The following is a 9,685-nucleotide window of genomic DNA, read 5'->3' as shown; positions in this document are numbered from 1 at the left end:
ATTAAGACTATCTACTACACGAGGGTCATTAAGACTATCTACTACACGAGGGTCTTTAAGACTACTACACGAGGGTCATTAAGACTATCTACTACACGAGGGTCATTAAGACTATCTACTACACGAGGGTCATTAAGACTATCTACTACACGAGGGTCATTAAGACTATCTACTACACGAGGGTCATTAAGACTATCTACTACACGAGGGTCATTAAGACTATCTACTACACGAGGGTCATTAAGACTATCTACTACACGAGGGTCATTAAGACTATCTACAGTACGAGGGTCATTAAGACTATCTACTACACGAGGGTCATTAAGACTATCTACTACACGAGGGTCATTAAGACTATCTACTACACGAGGGTCATTAAGACTATCTACTACACGAGGGTCATTAAGACTATCTACAGTACGAGGGTCATTAAGACTATCTACTACACGAGGGTCATTAAGACTATCTACAGTACGAGGGTCATTAAGACTATCTACTACACGAGGGTCATTAAGACTATCTACTACACGAGGGTCATTAAGACTATCTACAGTACGAGGGTCATTAAGACTATCTACTACACGAGGGTCATTAAGACTATCTACTACACGAGGGTCATTAAGACTATCTACAGTACGAGGGTCATTAAGACTATCTACTACACGAGGGTCATTAAGACTATCTACTACACGAGGGTCATTAAGACTATCTACAGTACGATGGTCATTAAGACTATCTACTACACGAGGGTCATTAAGACTATCTACAGTACGAGGGTCATTAAGACTATCTACTACACGAGGGTCATTAAGACTATCTACTACACGAGGGTCATTAAGACTATCTACAGTACGAGGGTCATTAAGACTATCTACTACACGAGGGTCATTAAGACTATCTACAGTACGAGGGTCATTAAGACTATCTACTACACGAGGGTCATTAAGACTATCTACAGTACGAGGGTCATTAAGACTATCTACTACACGAGGGTCATTAAAACTATCTACTACACGAGGGTCATTAAGACTATCTACTACACGAGGGTCATTAAGACTATCTACTACACGAGGGTCATTAAGACTATCTACTACACGAGGGTCATTAAAACTATCTACTACACGAGGGTCATTAAGACTATCTACTACACGAGGGTCATTAAGACTATCTACTACACGAGGGTCATTAAGACTATCTACTACACGAGGGTCATTAAGACTATCTACTACACGAGGGTCATTAAGACTATCTACTACACGAGGGTCATTAAGACTATCTACTACACGAGGGTCATTAAGACTATCTACTACACGAGGGTCATTAAGACTATCTACTACACGAGGGTCATTAAGACTATCTACTACACGAGGGTCATTAAGACTATCTACAGTACGAGGGTCATTAAGACTATCTACTACACGAGGGTCATTAAGACTATCTACTACACGAGGGTCATTAAGACTATCTACTACACGAGGGTCATTAAGACTATCTACTACACGAGGGTCATTAAGACTATCTACAGTACGAGGGTCATTAAGACTATCTACTACACGAGGGTCATTAAGACTATCTACAGTACGAGGGTCATTAAGACTATCTACTACACGAGGGTCATTAAGACTATCTACTACACGAGGGTCATTAAGACTATCTACAGTACGAGGGTCATTAAGACTATCTACTACACGAGGGTCATTAAGACTATCTACTACACGAGGGTCATTAAGACTATCTACAGTACGAGGGTCATTAAGACTATCTACTACACGAGGGTCATTAAGACTATCTACTACACGAGGGTCATTAAGACTATCTACAGTACGATGGTCATTAAGACTATCTACTACACGAGGGTCATTAAGACTATCTACAGTACGAGGGTCATTAAGACTATCTACTACACGAGGGTCATTAAGACTATCTACTACACGAGGGTCATTAAGACTATCTACAGTACGAGGGTCATTAAGACTATCTACTACACGAGGGTCATTAAGACTATCTACAGTACGAGGGTCATTAAGACTATCTACTACACGAGGGTCATTAAGACTATCTACAGTACGAGGGTCATTAAGACTATCTACTACACGAGGGTCATTAAAACTATCTACTACACGAGGGTCATTAAGACTATCTACTACACGAGGGTCATTAAGACTATCTACTACACGAGGGTCATTAAGACTATCTACTACACGAGGGTCATTAAAACTATCTACTACACGAGGGTCATTAAGACTATCTACTACACGAGGGTCATTAAGACTATCTACTACACGAGGGTCATTAAGACTATCTACTACACGAGGGTCATTAAGACTATCTACTACACGAGGGTCATTAAGACTATCTACTACACGAGGGTCATTAAGACTATCTACTACACGAGGGTCATTAAGACTATCTACAGTACGAGGGTCATTAAGACTATCTACTACACGAGGGTCATTAAGACTATCTACAGTACGAGGGTCATTAAGACTATCTACTACACGAGGGTCATTACTAGGAATAAGGTAAAATTTACACGTTTGTTAGCTAAAAAATAAAAAATCATTCCCCTCCCTTTCTGTTTACCTGGAGTTTACCTGGAGAGAGTTTCGGGGATCAACGCCCCCGCGGCCCGGTCTGTGACCAGGCCTCCTGGTGGATCAGCGCCTGATCAACCAGGCTGTTGCTGCTGGCTGCACGCAAACCAACGTACGAGCCACAGCCCGGCTGATCAGGAACTGACTTTAGGTGCTTGTCCAGTGCCAGCTTGAAGACTGCCAGGGGTCTGTTGGTAATCCCCCTTATGTGTGCTGGGAGGCAGTTGAACAGTCTCGGGCCCCTTACACTTATTGTATGGTCTCTTAACGTACTAGTGACACCCCTGCTTTTCATTGGGGGGATGGTGCATCGTCTGCCAAGTCTTTTGCTTTCGTAGTGAGTGATTTTCGTGTGCAAGTTCGGTACTAGTCCCTCTAGGATTTTCCAGGTGTATATAATCATGTATCTCTCCCTCCTGCGTTCCAGGGAATACAGGTTTAGAAACCTCAAGCACTCCCAGTAATTGAGGTGTTTTATCTCCGTTATGCGCGCCGTGAAAGTTCTCTGTACATTTTCTAGGTCGGCAATTTCACCTGCCTTGAAAGGTGCTGTTAGAGTGCAGCAATATTCCAGCCTAGATAGAACAAGTGACCTGAAGAGTGTCATCATGGGCTTGGCCTCCCTAGTTTTGAAGGTTCTCATTATCCATCCTGTCATTTTTCTAGCAGATGCGATTGATACAATGTTATGGTCCTTGAAGGTGAGATCCTCCGACATAATCACTCCCAGGTCTTTGACGTTGGTGTTTCGCTCTATTTTGTGGCCAGAATTTGTTTTGTACTCTGATGAAGATTTAATTTCCTCATGTTTACCATATCTGAGTAATTGAAATTTCTCATCGTTGAACTTCATATTGTTTTCTGCAGCCCACTGAAAGATTTGGTTGATGTCCGCCTGGAGCCTTGCAGTGTCTGCAATGGAAGACACTGTCATGCAGATTCGGGTGTCATCTGCAAAGGAAGACACGGTGCTGTGGCTGACATCCTTGTCTATGTCGGATATGAGGATGAGGAACAAGATGGGAGCTAGTACTGTGCCTTGTGGAACAGAGTTTTTCACCGTAGCTGCCTCGGACTTTACTCTGTTGACGACTACTCTCTGTGTTCTGTTAGTGAGGAAATTGTAGATCCATCGACCGACTTTTCCTGTTATTCCTTTAGCACGCATTTTGTGCGCTATTACTCCATGGTCACACTTGTCGAAGGCTTTTGCAAAGTCGGTATATATTACATCTGCATTCTTTTTGTCTTCTAGTGCATTTAGGACCTTGTCGTAGTGATCCAATAGTTGAGACAGACAGGAGCGACCTGTTCTAAACCCATGTTGCCCTGGGTTGTGTAACTGATGGGTTTCTAGATGGGTGGTGATCTTGCTTCTTAGGACCCTTTCAAAGATTTTTATGATATGGGATGTTAGTGCTATTGGTCTGTAGTTCTTTGCTGTTGCTTTACTGCCCCCTTTGTGGAGTGGGGCTATATCTGTTGTTTTTAGTAACTGAGGGACGACCCCCGTGTCCATGCTCCCTCTTCATAGGATGGAAAAGGCTCGTGATAGGGGCTTCTTGCAGTTCTTGATGAACACAGAGTTCCATGAGTCTGGCCCTGGGGCAGAGTGCATGGGCATGTCATTTATCGCCTGTTCGAAGTCATTTGGCGTCAGGATAACATCGGATAGGCTTGTGTTAATCAAATTTTGTGGCTCTCTCATAAAAAATTCATTTTGATCTTCGACTCTCAGTCTGGTTAGCGGCTTGCTAAAAACTGCGTCATATTGGGACTTGAGTAGCTCACTCATTTCCTTGCTGTCATCTGTGTAGGACCCATCTTGTTTAAGTAGGGGCCCAATACTGGACGTTGTTCTCGATTTTGATTTGGCATAGGAGAAGAAATACTTTGGGTTTCTTTCGATTTCATTTATGGCTTTTAGTTCTTCCCGCGATTCCTGACTCCTAAAGGATTCTTTTAGCTTAAGTTCGATGCTTGCTATTTCTCTGACCAGTGTCTCCCTGCGCATTTCAGATATATTGACCTCTTTTAGCCGCTCTGTTATTCTTTTCCGTCGCCTGTAAAGGGAGCGCCTGTCTCTTTCTATTTTACATCTACTCCTCCTTTTTCTTAGAGGAATAAGCCTTGTGCATACATCGAGTGCCACCGAGTTAATCTGTTCTAGGCATAAGTTTGGGTCTGTGTTGCTTAGTATATCTTCCCAGCTTATATCGGTTAGGACTTGGTTTACTTGGTCCCACTTTATGTTTTTGTTATTAAAGTTGAATTTGGAGAATGCTCCATCGTGACTAGTCTCATTTTGTCGGTCTGGGGCTCCACGCATACATGTCTGAACCTCAATTATGTTGTGATCTGAGTATATTGTTTTTGATATGGTGACATTTCTTATCAGATCATCATTGTTAGTGAAGATGAGGTCTAGTGTATTCTCCAGTCTAGTAGGCTCTATTATTTGCTGGTTTAAATTGAATTTTGTGCAGAGATTTAAAAGCTCGTGTGAGTGTGAGTTTTCATCAGAGCTGCCTCCTGGTGTTATTACTGCAACAATATTTTTTGCTATATTCCTCCATTTTAGGTGCCTTAAGTTGAAATCCCCCAGGAGCAAGATGTTGGGTGCAGGAGCTGGAAAATTTTCCAGACAGTGGTCAATTTTTAACAGCTGTTCCTGGAATTGCTGGGATGTTGCATCCGGAGGCTTGTAGACTACCACAATGACTAGGTTTTGGTTCTCGACCTTTACTGCTAAAACTTCCACTACATCATTTGAGGCATTAAGCAGTTCTGTGCAAACAAGTGACTCTGCAATGTACAGGCCAACCCCCCCCCTTTTGCCTGTTCACTCTGTCACATCTGTATAGGTTGTAACCTGGGATCCATATTTCGTTGTCCAAGTGATCCTTTATGTGGGTCTCAGTGAAAGCCGCGAACATTGCCTTTGCCTCTGCAAGCAGTCCACGGATGAAAGGTATTTTGTTGTTTGTTGCTGGCTTTAGACCCTGTATATTTGCAAAGAAGAATGTTATCGGACTGGTGGTATTGTTGGTACTGGGGGGGATTTTTTTTTTCCGGCATTAGTATCTGTATCTGTTGGTTTGGAGTGGAGGCCATCGACTGTGGTTCCACTCCAGGAATGACTGGATTTGGTGTACGATTTCTGCCATTTCCTGCCAGTTTTTTTTCCTTCCTGGCACTAAAAAACCTCTCCCTCTTGAGTGGCTGTAGCTACCCAGGTTTTCCCATGGCCTGGATGTTTTGTATCTTTTTGTCCCCTTTAGATGGTATGCCTTGCAATTTAAGTTATAGCACAGTCTTTCCTGTACTGAAGAGGTACACATTTCAGGGTGAAAAAGCTTACAGGAAGGGAGTTTGCATTTTCCTGTTGTCATATGGGCATGGCATTTTCTAGGGTGGTTATAGTTGCACGTCCCATCTGTTTTTCCAGATTTCCCATGCCAGCAGATACCAAGTGCATAGTATGTGCACAGGCTTGGTTTCCGCTTGCCTTGGGTTTCTGTGACTGTAGCTACATTCATCAGACACCTTTTGGCACTCTTCTTGAACTGGTTCATGCTATGACTGGCTTTGACATGTGCAGGCAGTCTGTTCCATTCCTTTATTGCTGTACAATAAAAGGTGTTTGAAGCTTGGCCACTGACTGTGGGTACTACAAAGTTGTGCTCTCTCCCCCTAGTACTATGATTGCTTTGGTTCCCAACCTTGACAAAATTGACAGCAAGATATTCTGGACACTGTTCGTGAGCAATTTTATAAACATGATTTAGCTTCAGTTGTTTTACTCTGTCTTCAACATTCAGCATATCCAACTGCTGTAATTCATCCTGGCCTACATGTTCTCTTGGTCGCAGCCCCAGGATGAATCTTACCAAAACTGCACACGAAAATCACTCCCTATGAAAGCAATAGACTCGGCAGACGATGCAACATTTCCCAAATGAAAAGCAAGGGTGTCACTAGCACGATAGGAGACAACGTAGTAAGTGTCAGGGGCCCAAGACTGTTCAACTGCCTCCCAGCATACATAAGGGGGATAACCAATAGACCCCTGGTTGTCTTCAAGCAGGCACTGGACAAGCATCTAAAGTCAGTACATGATCAACCGGGCTGTGGTTCATACGTCGGGTTGTTTGCGGCCAGCAGTAACAGCCTGGTTGATCAGACCCTGATTCACCATGAGGCCTGGTCACAGACCGGGCCGCAGGAGCGTTGACCCCCGGAACCCTCTCCAGGTAAACTCCAGGTATTGTATAACACTTGTATCGCTTGGTCTAGTGTTCAGTGTTCTAGTGTTCAGTGTTCTAGTGTTCAGTGTTCTAGTGTTCAGTGTTCTAGTGTTCAGTGTTCTGGTGCTCAGTGTTCTAGTGTTCAGTGTTCTAGTGTTCAGTGTTCTAGTGTTCAGTGTTCTAGTGTTCAGTGTTCTGGTGCTCAGTGTTCTAGTGTTCAGTGTTCTAGTGTTCAGTGTTCTAGTGTTCAGTGTTCTAGTGTTCAGTGTTCTGGTGCTCAGTGTTCTAGTGTTCAGTGTTCTAGTGTTCAGTGTTCAGTGTTCTAGTGTTCAGTGTTCTAGTGTTCAGTGTTCTAGTGTTCAGTGTTCTAGTGTTCAGTGTTCTAGTGTTCAGTGTTCTAGTGTTCAGTGTTCTAGTGTTCAGTGTTCTGGTATTCAGTGTTCTAGTGTTGAGTGTTCTGGTGTTGAGTGTTCTAGTGTTCAGTGTTCTAGTGTTCAGTGTTCTGGTGTTGAGTGTTCTAGTGTTGAGTGTTCTGGTGTTCAGTGTTCTAGTGTTCAGTGTTCTAGTGTTCAGTGTTCTGGTGTTCAGTGTTCTGGTGTTCAGTGTTCTGGTGTTCAGTGTTCTAGTGTTCAGTGTTCTGGTGTTCAGTGTTCTGGTGTTCAGTGTTCTAGTGTTCAGTGTTCTAGTGTTCAGTGTTCTGGTGTTCAGTGTTCTGGTGTTCAGTGTTCTAGTGTTCAGTGTTCTAGTGTTCAGTGTTCTGGTGTTCAGTGTTCTGGTGTTCAGTGTTCTGGTGTTCAGTGTTCTGGTGTTCAGTGTTCTAGTGTTCAGTGTTCTAGTGTTCAGTGTTCTAGTGTTCAGTGTTCTAGTGTTCAGTGTTCTAGTGTTCAGTGTTCTAGTGTTCAGTGTTCTGGTGCTCAGTGTTCTAGTGTTCAGTGTTCTAGTGTTCAGTGTTCTAGTGTTCAGTGTTCTAGTGTTCAGTGTTCTAGTGTTCAGTGTTCTGGTGCTCAGTGTTCTAGTGTTCAGTGTTCTAGTGTTCAGTGTTCTAGTGTTCAGTGTTCTGGTGCTCAGTGTTCTAGTGTTCAGTGTTCTAGTGTTCAGTGTTCTAGTGTTCAGTGCTCTAGTGTTCAGTGTTCTAGTGTTCAGCGTTCTAGTGTTCAGTGTTCTAGTGTTCAGCGTTCTGGTGTTCAGTGTTCTAGTGTTGAGTGTTCTGGTGTTCAGTGTTCTAGTGTTGAGTGTTCTGGTGTTCAGTGTTCTAGTGTTCAGTGTTCTAGTGTTCAGTGTTCTGGTGTTCAGTGTTCTAGTGTTCAGTGTTCTGGTGTTCAGTGTTCTAGTGTTCAGTGTTCTAGTGTTCAGTGTTCTGGTGTTCAGTGTTCTAGTGTTCAGTGTTCTGGTGTTCAGTGTTCTAGTGTTCAGTGTTCTAGTGTTCAGTGTTCTGGTGTTCAGTGTTCTGGTGTTCAGTGTTCTAGTGTTCAGTGTTCTAGTGTTCAGTGTTCTGGTGTTCAGTGTTCTGGTGTTCAGTGTTCTAGTGTTCAGTGTTCTAGTGTTCATTTCGCAAGACACAAGAACAAGTCACTTGACACCAGCTGCCCCTGTTTACCTATCAGTAAACAGGAACCTAGCAGTGTACAGGAACCTAGCAGTAAACAGGAACCTAGCAGTGTACAGGAACCTAGCAGTGTACAGAAACCTAGCAGTAAACAGAAACCTAGCAGTGTACAGGAACCTAGCAGTGTACAGAAACCTAGCAGTAAACAGGAACCTAGCAGTGTACAGGAACCTAGCAGTGTACAGAAACCTAGCAGTAAACAGGAACCTAGCAGTGTACAGGAACCTAGCAGTGTACAGAAACCTAGCAGTAAATAGGAACCTAGCAGTGTACAGGAACCTAGCAGTAAACAGGAACCTAGCAGTGTGCAGGAACCTAGCAGTAAACAGGAATCTAGCAGTGTAGAGGAACCTAGCAATAAACAGGAACCTTGCAGTGTACAGGACCCTAGCACCTGGAGGTTATTCCGGGGATCAACGCCCAGGCGGCCCGGTCCATGACCAGGCCTTCCGATGGATCAGGGCCTGATCAACTAGGCTGTTACTACTGGCCACACGCAGTCCAACGTACGAACCACAGCCCGGCTGATCCGGCACTGACTTTAGGTATCTGTCCAGCTTTCTCTTGAAGGCAGCCAGGGGTTTATTGGCAATTCCCCTAATGCTTGATGGGAGGCTGTTGAACAGTCTTGGGCCCCGGACACTTATGGTGTTTTCCCTTAGTGTACCAATGGCGCCCCTACTTTTAATTGGGGGCATTTTGCATCGTCTGCCCAGTCTTGTGTACAGGAACTTAACAGTAAACAGGAACCTTGCAGTATACAGGAACCTAGCAGTGCATAGGAACCTAGTAGTAAACAGGAACCTAGCAGTGTATAGGAACCTAGCAGTAAACAGGAACCTAGCAGTGTATAGGAACCTAGCAGTAAACAGGAACCTAGCAGTGTATAGGAACCTAGCAGTAAACAGGAACCTAGCAGTGTATAGGAACCTAGTAGTAAACAGGAACCTAGCAGTGTATAGGAACCTAGCAGTAAACAGGAACCAAGCAGTGTATAGGAACCTAGCAGTAAACAGGAACCTAGCAATAAACAGGAACCTAGCAATAAATAAAAACCTAGCAGTATACAGGAGCTTAACAGTAAACAGGAACCTTGCGGTATACAGGAACCTAACAGTAAACAGGAACCTTGCAGTATACAGGAACCTAACAGTAAACAGGAACCTTGCAGTATACAGGAACCTAACAGTATACAGGAACCTTGCAGTATACAGGAACCTAACAGTAAACAGGAACCT

Source organism: Cherax quadricarinatus, chromosome 1, assembly GCF_038502225.1.
Source record: "Cherax quadricarinatus isolate ZL_2023a chromosome 1, ASM3850222v1, whole genome shotgun sequence".
NCBI classification, from domain to species: Eukaryota; Metazoa; Arthropoda; class Malacostraca; order Decapoda; family Parastacidae; genus Cherax; species Cherax quadricarinatus.
This window is presented reverse-complemented; position numbering follows the sequence as displayed.